Consider the following 13695-nt stretch of genomic DNA (forward strand, 5'->3'; position numbering starts at 1 on the left):
TATATATATATATATATATATATAAACTTTACCTGCCATGGTTAGAAAGATTTGCTCTGACTGGAAGAATCAGAGACATGGTTGTACCAGCCTCAGGATTGGTCCTCCAGGCCTAAGCCCAAGGGCATAGAATGATTCAACATTGGTATAATAGGTCAAAGCATACTTAGTTCTGTTTGATTTCAGGTAATAGTTGTAGCTATTATTGGGAACAGTCAACTGTATGGCAAAGTTCCACATTATTCACAGGCTATCACAGTCAGACTTCAGGATTAACTATATGGGACACATTCCTGTTCAATGTATACAATCACAGCCATACTGTACAATGAACATCTGTGTATATGAACTCCAGCTATCCCCAGTGATCCCCGGGGAAGGAGGGAGAGAATTTGGAATTCAAAATGAACACAAAAAATTGTTTTTACATGTAATTGGAGAAAAATAGCATGATACTGAAGCAAAACAACAACCCAACAATAGGAAATTAAGCCCTGATTTGTAGCAGCAACAACAAACATTTGGTAACTATCACTGACTGAATGGAACAAATATAAATACAAAATGGATTGTAATCTGTTCCACTTCAGGGATCACTATTCATTAAAGTAATTTTTACCCTGCAATACCTATAGATCCATTTGAGTGAAAGTTATTTTCTACCTTATTGACATGTTTCAGGCATGAACATTGAAGACTTCTAATTACATAGATATATTTTTATTTCTGCAAAAAGTATTTTATAGTTCTACTTACATAAATCTTGTGTATGTATAAGGAAAAAAAATGTAGCATGAATTTACATATCATAAAATCATCATTTTGAAGCATTCCAATTTCAATACTTGTAACTCAAGTGTCAAAGCTCATCAGTATGGGACTCTCTGTTTATTGATGGAGATCAATGTCCTATGCCTATAAGAGGGGCAATGCAGAGAAGGAAAGAGGAGAGCTTCAAAAGTATCTTCTGGTTCTTCAATCTCTCTGGTGTTTCTATTTTTCAGCTTTGAGAGAGAAGATTGGTAATGCCAAGCCCACTTCAAGTTACTGAAGGGAGGTAGACTGGGAAAAAGCAGACATGAGAAATGCTAACATTCTCCATTGTGTGAATAATCTCAGTTTACTCTGCTAGAGATTTTGGTGAATTTTCCCCTTTGGGCGAGATCTGGCACTCTCTTTTGGTCGAGCTAAGATATCTTTGTTCCTAATGGAAGAACTCCTTCATTCTGCATTTTCTGGAATATATACCTTCATTGATTTCTATTTTGTTATTAATTTGGATGAATGTATTTCTTTACTACTTTCTGTGTGTTCTTTGTGGAACTGGATTTGGTGGAAGGAAGTCGTCTTGGATACAAAGTCTCACTTTTGTGAGAATTTATTTTGCATATACCATATTAATTCTTATATTAGGACCCTAGTGTAGAAAGTCCTCCATGCATGTATATTAGGGAGAATTACTGTGTATTCTTTGTCTTGGATATGGGTCAGAAATTCCATTCAGTCTACAGCTTTTTGCCTTTTCTTTGTCTTTAGGAAACCCAAAGGGTAATACAGCAAGGTTTATTTGGAGTGAGGAAGGGGCCCAAGGCCAAGATTAGTGAAAGGATCCCCCAGGGGCCTAGAGGCGAAAGGCAACAAGGAGAAGAAATCTGAAGCCAGGAGAGGTGGCTGTGGAAACCCCTGGGGAGGGGAAGGGGGAAAGGAGTAGCAAGGTGGGGGCGGGGAATGATGCCAGTAGATGGCTACAGAATCCTAATTCAGTTGGAGGAAAAATAGGGTCTTATAGAATTGGGGAAGGAAGGGGGTATAGGGAACAAGGTAACTTGGATTAATCTCATTGGTTGTCTCTGAGGAAGCTGAACTACTTGGGTTAACTTCACTGGATGTTCCTGAGTGGGGTGAGGAGCCCCAGTCTCTAAGTGAGAAGGTGATTCTCAGTCCTGATGCTCAGCCATGCAGGACAGGCTGAGGAACAAAGTCCTGGTGTTCTGTCTGGTGACAATAGGGCAATGTTGGGGTTAGGGAGTGGGGCTTTATGTTCCCATGGTCTGCCACTTCCTTTCTTTTTTAAAAAATGGAATTTCGTTAATAAATGAAGGAGGAGGGTTAGTTAGCTGGCTCAGTGTATTGAGAGCAAAGCCTAGAAATAGGAGGTCCTGGGTTCAAATATGGTCTCAGATTTTAATTAGCTCTGTGACCCTGGGCAAGTCATTTAACCCCCATTGCCTTATCCTCGTTGCTCTTCTGACTTGGAACCAATACACAGTATTGATTCTAAAATGTAAGGGAAGGATTTTTTAAATAAATAATGAAATAAAAGGGACAAAGATTCTTTTCCAGCATTCATGCAAACTTTCACCTATTAACTGTTAAGGAAGGGAAGGGATGAAGGGTTTGATGGACCACCTCCTAATTAGGTATTCACCATCTCGGGATGTTCAAGAAGGGAACCAGCATTGGGGAAGATGGAGGCTTAGATGGAGCGAATCTTAAAACCTCTACACCCTTACACCTAGATAGAAAACAATGTACTTTGAGAAGAAAGAGGACCAAATCTAATAACTGGACAGAGTAGGGGGAACCCTACTGCAGCATAACTAAAGAGTTACGCCAAGAAAAAGGCTTCAATTCTTGAACTGTCAGGTCTGAGGGCATAGAAGGGGAATCCCAGGATCCCAGGACACCTCCCCCATGTGCTCTGCAGAGTCTCCAGCAGCCTGGGAAATCTCAGAGCTGGTCAGGAGAGAGGGCCTTGCTGGCACCTGACTTGGGGAGTTAAACACAGGCACTGGAGAGGTGACTGGAGGAGAAGACCAGAGAAACACTGCAAAAACACCTGGAAGAAGCTAAGCCAAACCCCAGATTGCAGACAGCTTGGCTTCCTCATACTGAGATAGAGAACTCAGGGCTTCAAGAGGAAAGAAAACCAGAAAAAACACAGCGGACAGGACAGAGGGACACACTGCTGGAGAGCTCAGTTCAGTGAAAAACAATCCTTCTTGTCCCCCCACGTTTTTTTGGGGGGGTTGTTTGTTTGTTTGTTTTTCCCTCCCCTCGAGGTTCTAGCCTCAGGGCAGATTAAGCAGTAAAATTATTCCAATCAATACAGGATTAATCCCAACAATTGAACAGACAAGAAGTCTTCAGAGGGCAGAGAAAGTAACCACAAGCTTCCATTGCCAGCTGAGGGAAGATCTTTCATCAAAGATCATTAAATACATCTGCTCAAACTAGCAGAACAAGGAAGGAAAAAATATGAGTAAGCAACAGAAAAAGAGAAAAGAAATGACAATTGACAGCTTCTTTCAAGGAAGTGAAAAGAGAGCAAATGAAATAGAAACAGAAGAAGATGAAGCAGTTCCAGCGAACTGGACACAGGCTTTGGAAGATCTCAAAATTCAATTAATTTAAGAATTTAAAATTCAATTAACTCAAGAACTTCAGGAACTTAAAAAGCAATCAAGAGAGGCTGAAGACAATTTGAAAAAGGAAATACATGAACTAAAACAAGAAAATAAAGTCTTAAAAGCCAGAATTGGCCAGCTTGAAAATGAAGCAAAGAAGGCAAAAGATGATCTACAAAGAAAATCAGACCAGAAAGAGAAGGACCAAAAAGCCAAGGATAAAATTCAGTCTTTAAAAAACAGAACTCAACAACTAGAAGAAAATGACTTCACAAGGCAGCAAGAATATATTAAACAAAATTTTAAAAAATGAAAAATTTGAGAAGAATATGAAACACCTCATTGATTCAACCAAAGATCTGGAAAACAGAGCTAGAAGAGACTACTTAAGAATTATTGGTTTACCAGAACATCATGATAAAAGAAAAAGTTTAGATAGCATTTTGCAAGAAATTATCAGAGAAAACTGCCCAGAAATTCTTGAACAAGAGGGAAAAGTGGAAATTGACAGAATCCACAGATCACCTCCTACATTTAATCAACAACTGACAACTTCCAGGAATACTATAGCTAAATTAAAAAACTACCAGACCAAGGAAAAAATATTACAAGCTGCTAAAAGGAAGTTATTCAAATATCAGGGAACCACAGTTAGGATAACACAGGATCTGGCTGCATCTACATTGAAGGATTGGAAGGCATGGAACACAATATTCCAGAAAGCAAGAGAACTGGGTCTACAATCAAGAATCAACTATCCAGAAAAACTAACTATATTATTGCAGGGGAAAGTATGGTCATTCAATAAAATTGAGGACTTCCAAACATTCATCAAGAAAAAACCAGACTTAAACAGAAAGTTTTCTCCCCAAACCCAGAACTCAAGAGAATCAACATAAAGTAATTAAGAGAATGGGGGGAGGAGAAAAAAATTATTTTCTTTAAGGGACACACAAATTCAATCAATTTATATCCCAAGAAGAAAAGAAGGTATTGGCAAATGTAAATTATTATTACCAACAGGGTAACTAGAAGAAGTTTACATAGAGGGAACAGGGACAAACTGTATAGGATAAAATGTCAAGTGATATATATATATAAATAAAGGCAATCATTAAAAACTATTTTGCCCAATTATATGGCAATAAATTTAGCAATCTAGATGATATGGATGAATATTTACAAAAATATAAATTGCCTATATTAACAGCACAAGAAATAGAATAATTAAATAATCCCATATCAGAAAAAGAAGTTGAACAAGCCATCAAAGAACTCCCTAAGAAAAAATCCCCGGGGCCTGATGGATTCACAAGTGAATTCTATCAAACATTCAAAGAACAATTAATCCCAATACTATACAAATTATTTGATATAATAAACAAAGAAGGAGTCTTACCAAATTCCTTTTATGACACAAATATGGTACTGATTCCAAAGCCAGGTAGATCAAAAACAGAGAAAGAAAATTACAGACCAATCTCCTTAATGAACATAGATGCAAAAATCTTAAATAGAATACTAGCAAAAAGACTCCAGCAAGTGATCAAGAGGGTTATCCATCATGATTGAGTGGGATTTATACCAGGAATGCAAGGATGGTTCAACATTAGGAAAACCATCCACATAATTGACCATATCAACAAGCAAACCAACAAAAACCACATGATTATCTCAACAGATGTTGAAAAAGCCTTTGACAAAATACAGTACCCATTCCTACTGAAAACACTAGAAATTATAGGAATAGAAGATCCTATCCTAAAAATAATAAATAGTATATATCTTAAACCATCAACAAGCATCATATGCAATGGGGATAAATTAGAAGTCTTTCCAATAAGATCAGGTGCGAAACAAGGATGGCCATTATCACCTATATTATTTAACATTGTACTAGAAACACTAGCAGTAGCAATTAGAGATGAAAAAGAAATTGAAGGTATTAAAATAGGCAATGAGGAGACTAAGCTATCACTCTTTGCAGATGATATGATGGTCTACTTAAAAAATCCTAGAGAATCAACTAAAAAGCTAGTAGAAATAATCAACAACTTTAGCAAAGTTGCACAATACAAAATAAATGCACATAAATCATCAACATTTCTATATATTTCCAACACATCACAGGTAGAAAGAGAAACACCATTTAAAATCACCCTAGACAATATAAAATACTTAGGAATCTATCTACAAAACAAACACAGGAATTATACAAACATAACTATAAAACACTTTCCAAACAAATAAAACTAGATCTAAACAATTGGAAAAACATTGAGTGCTCATGGGTAGGATGAGCTAACATAATAAAAATGACTATTCTACCCAAATTAATTTACTTATTTAGTGCCATACCTATCAAACTACCAAAAAACTTTTTTACTGAATTAGAAAAATCTATAACAAAGTTTATTTGGAAGAACAAAAGATCAAGATTATCAAGGGAAATAATGAAAAAAAAACATGAAGGAAGGTGACTTAGCAGTACCAGATATTAAGCTATGCTATAAAGCAGCAGTCATCAAAACAATATGGTGCTGGCTAAGAGATAGAAGGGAGGATCAGTGGAATAGACTTGGGGTAAGTGATGCCAGCAAAATAGTGTATGATAAACCCAAAGAGCCAAACTTTTGGGACAAAAATCCACTATTTGACAAAAACTGCTTGGAATTGGAAAACAATATGGAAGAGATTAGGCTTAGATCAACATCTCACACCCTATACCAATATCAGTTCAGATTGGGTGAAAGACTTGAATATAAAGAAGGAAACTGTAAGTAAATTAAGTGAACTCAGAATAGTATACTTGTCAGATCTCTGGGAAAAGAAAGATTTTAAAACCAACCAAGAGTTAGAAAAAAATTACAAAATGTAAAACAAATGATTTTGATTATATTAAATTAAAAAAAGGTTTTGTACAAATAAAAACAATGCATCCAAAATCAGAAGGGAAACAACAAATTGGGAAAAAAATCTTTATAACAAAAAATTCTGACAGAGGTCTAATTACTCAAATATACATGGAGCTAAATCAATTGTATAAAAAATCAAGCCATTCCCCAATTGATAAATGGGCAAGGGACATGAATAGGCAATTTTCACATAAAGAAATCAAAACTATTAATAAGCACATGAGAAAGTGTTCTAAATCTCTAATAATTAGAGAAATGCAAATAAAAACAACTCTGAGGTACCACCTCACACCTAGCTGATTGGCTAAAATGAAAGAAGGGGAGAGTAATGAATGCTGGATGGGGATGTGGCAAATTGGGACATTAATGTATTGCTGGTGGAGTTGTGAACTGATCCAACCATTCTGGGTGGCAATTTGGAACTATGCTCAAAGGGCTATAAAAGAATGCCTGCCCTTTGATCCAGTCATACCATTGTTGGGTTTGTACCCCAAAGAGATCATAGATAAACAGACTTGTACAAAAATATTTATAGCTGCACTTTTTTGTGGTAGGAAAAAACTGGAAAGTGAGGGTATACTCTTCAATTGGGGAATGGCTGAACAAATTGTGGTATATGTTGGTGATGGAATACTATTGTACTCAAAGGAATAATAAACTGGAGGAATTCCATGTGAACTGGAAAGACCTCCAGGAATTGATGCAGAGTGAGAGGAGCAGAGCCAGAAGAACACTGTACACAGAGACTGATACACTGTAGTAAAATCGAATGTAATGGATGTCTGTACTAGCAGTAATGCAATTACCCAAGACAATTCTGAGGGATTAATGGAAAAGAATGCTACCCACATTCAGAGGAAGAACTTCAGAAGAGGAAACACAGAAGAAAAACAACTGCTTGAACACTTGGGTTGATGAGAACATGATTGGGGATATAGACCCGAAAGGATCACACCAATGTAACTGTCAATAATATGTAAATAAGTCTTGACTGACCACACATGTTAAAACCAGTGGAAATGCGAGTTAGCTATGTGGGTGGGGGGATAGCTTGCGGGGGGGGGGAAGGATAAAGTAAAAATATGAATTATGTAACCATGGAAAATTTTTCTAAAAATAAAAAATTAATGAAAAAAAAAGTGAACTGAATAATGAGCTTCTAAAACTCTATTTATTAAGTTTCCTCACCAAGATTTGGAGTCTCTGGTCATTCAAGGAGGCCATTGATCTATATGTCACTTTAGCATTTGTGATACTGGCCTAACCAATAATCTAATGTAATCAATAAGCTGACATTCTTACCCAAAAATTGGTCTCTCAAGATAATTTTAATTGCAACTCTTTCCCCATTAAATGAATACCAATCAATTTAGCTCATATCTGAAACCTACATTCCCTAGACTAACCATATTTAAGGGAGCAAATAGATATAATTCTAATCTAATACCCCTCTTTCTGAGGGAACAAGATGGTCAGCCTTTGCTTCTCTACCTCCTGTTTCACCTCCTAGAAAAAATGGAGAGGCTTGTCATCAACAATCTTACCACTGGGTGATAAAATCTCTAGTCATGGCAAACCTTGGAGTCCCCATTAGATTTTTAGTTTCTAGAGACCAGGGACTATTCTCCCCACCCCGCTTTCTTTATATTCCTAGTTTATCCCTTGGTAAAGGATGTGTGGAGGAGATAGAGATTTATATATTTTGGCCTTCCTGTGAACCAAATCTACTTCCTTTCATTATGGGCAGTGCCAAGCAAATTAAGAAACTATGATTGGTTCCTGATAGACCAGCCCATAGTGAAAGGAAGTAGAGACCAGAGAGACAGGAAGTGATGTGGGAAAAGGGCTTATAAAAGGCAAGACTGAAGAGCTGAGAATTCATTTCTGTGTTGGGGATTTTGGCATTGGAGATTCTGCATGTCGGAGATTCTTGCTGAAAGAGGGATTCTGTGCTGTTGGCTCAAAGAGTTCAGCTTCAGTGACTTGCTTGGGTTGAGGAGACACTGGCTAGAGACACTGGCTTTTTAGCTCTTTTCCTGTCTTCGGTGGGATTCTCTCTTAGGTGAGGCTCAGTCTTTGCAGCATCAGACTCTCTTTTGGTTGATGAAACCCTTGGCTGGAAACATTCTCATGGGCTGGGGAGATTTGCATTAGAATACACACTTGTGGTCTGGAGGCACTTGGATCAGGACTTAGGGTATTTAGCTACGCATTATTTTTTACCTTCTTCCTACATTTCCCTCTCTTTACTAGCTCTACTTTGCTATAATAAAGCTACTAAAACTACTAACATACTCATAGTTTAATTTTTAATTATTATAAATGGCAACCACAACCTTTTTTAACTCTTAATTTGACCAAAACCAATTTTAACTCTTACAAGAAGGTTTGAGACCAACCATGTGGCTATTTGCCTTTTTTCCTCCAACCTGCTTTTTACTATTTAATAAATAGTTACAAATTAAAATACATTTTCCAGAGAATTTTATTTGCAACAGGTGGACCACTATGGCAAACTTAAGGAGACTATGATAGAAGAGACCACTATGGCAAACTTAAGGAGAACATGATAGAAGAGTCACACAGGATGAGAATGCATGAATGGTTATGACCTTTGACACTTGATGGAATTTCCAAATCATCAAAAGCCAAAATTCATTTGAGTATTGGCATACCTCCAGCACAATATCCATTTAAAAATTAAATTAAAAATTTTTTTCAATTACATGTAGAAGCAATTTTTGACAATAATTTTCTGACATTTTGCAATTCAAATTCCCTCCCTCCTTTCCTCCTGATCCTTCTCAAGTTGGTAAATAATCTGATATACCAGTGTTTTCATGTAAAACAAATTTCCATATTCCCCATATTGTGACTGAAGACACATATCACATATACAATAAAAAACTCACAAAGGGAATAAAGGGAAGCATGACATGATTTGATCTATAATTATATTTTAACAGTTTCATCTTTGGTTGTGGATAGCATTTTTTTTTAATCATGAGACACGAGGTTATCTTGGAACTTTGTTTTGCTCATAATAGTTTACTCCTTCGCAACTAATCATTGCCCAATATTTCTGTTACTGTATGTCTCTTCATTTTCCTCATTTCACTTTGCATCACTTTTTGTCTTTCCACGTTTTTCTGATCTCATCTTGTTCATCATTTCTTATGGTGCAATAGTTTTTCATTGCAACCATATGTCACAGCTTGTTCAACCATTGCTCAATTGATGGACACCCCCTCATTTTCCAATTGTTTGCCACTACAGAAAGACCTGCTAAAATTATTTTTGTGCAAATAGGTCCTTTCTCCCTTTCTCTGATCTCTTTGGTATTGTCATCCTATTGTTAAGGCAAAGGATAGGCATGGTTTTATGACCTTGGCATGACTCCATATTGCTCTCCAGAATGGTTGTAGCAATTCACAGTTCCAGCACCCAACACAATATATAACATATAGTAGGCACTTACAAAATGATTGTTGAATGAATGAACTTCCCTCTTTCCTTTTGGCTTCTTCTTTGTGGAGAACAGTAGACAGCTGGGAGACAAGTTTAAGTAGAGGTATTTGGAAAGGATAAAAAAGTGAATAAGAAAGCAGAACCACTCATTCTTTTTCTTTTTCTTTTTTTTTTTTGCCAGTCATTCAATAAAGATTTAGTAAGCACTTTATATTTGTCAAATATTGTGGTAAGGGCTGGGAATACAGATAGAAAGAAAGATAGTCCCTACCCTCAAAGAGTTTACTTTCTATGGGAAATAACACAAAAAAGGAAGTTGAAAAGGGGGTTAGGGTGACAGGTACCTAAAGATGTGGCATGATAGAGGAGTCCAGATTGTAACCTGCTGAGAAATGAAGAGATGGCTGGCTTGAGTACTCTTCTTAAATGGAAGTTCTAGGAGGAACCCTTCGCCAAAAGTCAGGGGGGACATAAGGGTAAAGGGTACTTCCAAGGTATAAAGTATAATAGATTTTCTAGAATGAAGAGGTTTCTGGGGCATAGTGGAAAGCCAAGGAGAAAGGTAAAAAATGATCAACTAAAATGAAGTTCCTAGGTCATTTGTGAATTTCAATTATTTATACTCCAGCCATGGACCCCATTACCAGCAATAATTGAGAATTGGCTGTCTTCTCGGAGGCAACATAATGAAGCCATTGACCTTGTGATCAATGCTTATTTGAGATGAAAAGCAAAGTGATAATTGGTGAAGAAACTGAAAACTTGACTCGGATAGATAGAGCTTAGAAGCACAAAAAATGCCAGATAAATTTAGAGAGAAATCTATTGGCTTTGATAGGTTTTAATCAAACCTAATTTCCTTAAGAAGAATAATTGTATCTAATAGGAAAAAAAAATATGTAACTGGCTGTCCTCCAGGAGAGCTGACTAGCTCCACAAGGTTATTTTTAACAAGATCTATAAGTGTTTCTTAGCAAAAGCAGTACATGAAGTTATATACACATATGAATAAGATCCTTTGAACTTAAAATCCTATTAGTAATAAAAATAAGTATCCCTTTTAAAATCCTCAGGTTTTTTTGACAGCTAGGTGGTATGTTGGATAAAGCACTGGACCTGGAGTCAGGAAGACCCAACTTCAAACCTAGCCTTAGACACTTACTGAGTAATTGTGGGTGAGTACCTTAATATTTGTTTGCCTCAGATTTTTTTCACAATAAGATGAAAGTAATAGTAGTACCTACCTCCCAGTACTGTTGTAAGGATAAAATTATATAATATTTGTAAGGTACTTCATAAACTCTAAAATGCTATTTTTATTATAGTTACCTTTTGTTTTCTTTCTAGTCTCTATTTTCCTCTGCGTCTTTTTTTTACTGTGTCCTCTGATATTTCTGTGCCTGGTCTATCACTAACAAATACTCCTTCACCCTAGATCTCTTAAACTTTTTCTCTCTCCATGACCTTATGAAAACTAGCTTTTCGCAAATAATACCTCATCCCTGACCATCCATTCTTTTTTTTTTCTTTTTTTCTTTTTTTTAAACCCTTACCTTCTGTCTTGGAGCCAATACTGTGTATTGGCTCCAAGGAAGAAGAGTGGTAAGAGTAGGCAATGGGAGTCAAGTGACTTGTCCAGGGTCACACAGCTGGGAAGTGTCTGAGGTCAGGTTTGAACCTAGGACCTCCCATCTCTAGGCCTGGCTCTCAATCCACTGAGCTACCCAGCTGCCCCCCTGACCATCCATTCTAATGCTGGTTGCTCCTTCTCTTATCTTTTCCCCAATATATTATTCTAGAGGGCAGGATTTGGCATACTCTTTGCTTTATTTTGTTACATCCAGTTATTTGTTCTTCCACCATCAATTACTGAGCCACCCCTTCTCCTTCAAAGTTTTCCATTTTTCTTTATCACCCTGGCCAGGTCACTGATGCTTCTATCTACCAGCCTACAGCTGATTCTCCTTTTTCAAGGAGTTTAATCCTTGGATTACAATCTTTTTCAACTATCTGGCCCAACACCACCCCTGCAGAATACTTGAAGACTTTAGTTTGCATGTTAATGTACCCTAATACCCATAGTTCTAAGGAGCTTTCGTTCCCATCTTCACCCTAACTTTGATCCCTAGGGATATCACATTTAGGTTTCCTCATTACTCCAAACCTTTAAGATCTTGAGTTCTGGCATTTCCTTCTTTGATCATAATCTCCTCTCTTTTTGTCTCTTGCTCAGTTTCCCCTCTTCCTAAGCCTATTACTTTTTTAAAAAGAATATTTAAAAAATTTAAATTTTATTTCTCATTGAACAAAATATTTATTTTCTCTCTATCCCACCTGAATTTTAAAAAAATGTTCCTGTAACAAATATGCATAGTCAAGCAGAACAAGCCCCCATGTTAGCCATGTTTGAAAAAACATTTATCTTATTCTTCTTCCTGAATCTAACTCCTCTCTGTGAGGAGACAAGTAGCATGCTTCATCCTCACTCCTCTGGAATCATGGTTAGTCATTGCACTTCTCAGAGCTCTAGTGTTTCAAAGTTGTTTTTACAGTTTAAAAAATTAAATATATATATATATTTTTCAATCAGCAAAAATTTGCCCCATACTACCTCACCCCAGCTGAACATTTTTAAAGAAAAACAAAACTCTTATTACAAATATGTATAGTCAAGCAAAACAAATTGCTTCATTGGCCATGTCTAAAAGGAAAAAATAATATTAAATACAATGTATATGTGTCCATTTTGCAATATGAGTCTTTCATTTCTCTATCAGGAATGGGTAGTACATTTCATTAGTCCTCTGGTGTCATGGCCAGTAATTACACTAATCAGAGTTCCCAAATCTTTTAAAGTTGTTTGGCTATACAATGTTGTCACTGGACAAATTGTTCCCTTGGTTCTATTCACTTTACTATGAATCAGGTCACACAAGTCTTCTCAGTTTCCTCTAAAATCATTCCCTTCTTTTTTTCCACCACAAATATTCCACCACATTAATATACTGTACCTTGTTTAACCATTCTCCAACTGATGTGTACCTGCTCAAATTCTAATTGTTTGCCACTTCAAAAATAACTATTAATATTTACATACCTCCTTAGAGACAGCTTTGCTTAGGACTAATCTCTCCCTTCATCTACCTTCCCTCTAATATTCCTTCTCCTTTTTTCCTTTTTCCTCTTATTTCCATATTAAATGAAGTATATTTATGTACCTAACTGTGTTTTTCTCGGTGTGTGTATTTTTTTTTAAACCCTTGTACTTCGGTGTATTGTCTCATAGGTGGAAGATTGGTAAGGGTGGGCAATGGGGGTCAAATGACTTGCCCAGGGTCACACAGCTGGGAAGTGGCTGAGGCCGGGTTTGAACCTAGGACCTCCTGTCTCTAGGCCTGACTCTCAATCCACTGAGCTACCCAGCTGCCCCACGGTGTGTGTATTTTTAACTTAAGAATTAGGCCAACTGGAAACCATTTCAGAATGTCCATGCAGGAAGTCCAATTCCTGGCATCAGGAGGAAGCCATCTTAGCAAAATAATAGGTTCCTCACCAGACATGAAGATTTAGCCAGTTAATGTTAAGTAGATGTGGGGCAGAAAAGATTGTAAAAACCACCACAGGGGGCATTTGGGTGGCTCAGTGGATTGAGAGCCAGGCCTAGAGACTGGAAGTCCTGGGTTCAAATCTGGCCTCAGACACTTCCCACCTGTGTGACCCTGGGCAAGTCACTTGATTCCCATTGCCTACCCTTACCACTCTTCCGCCTTGGAGCTAATACACAGTATTGACTTTAAGACAAAAGGTAAGAGTTTAAATTTAAAAAACAAACAAACAAAAAAACAAAAACCACCCTACCCTCCAACTGAAGTCTACTTATCTAGAACAACCTCCAACTTCATACC

Source organism: Gracilinanus agilis, chromosome 4 (assembly GCF_016433145.1).
Source record: "Gracilinanus agilis isolate LMUSP501 chromosome 4, AgileGrace, whole genome shotgun sequence".
NCBI lineage: Eukaryota > Metazoa > Chordata > Mammalia > Didelphimorphia > Didelphidae > Gracilinanus > Gracilinanus agilis.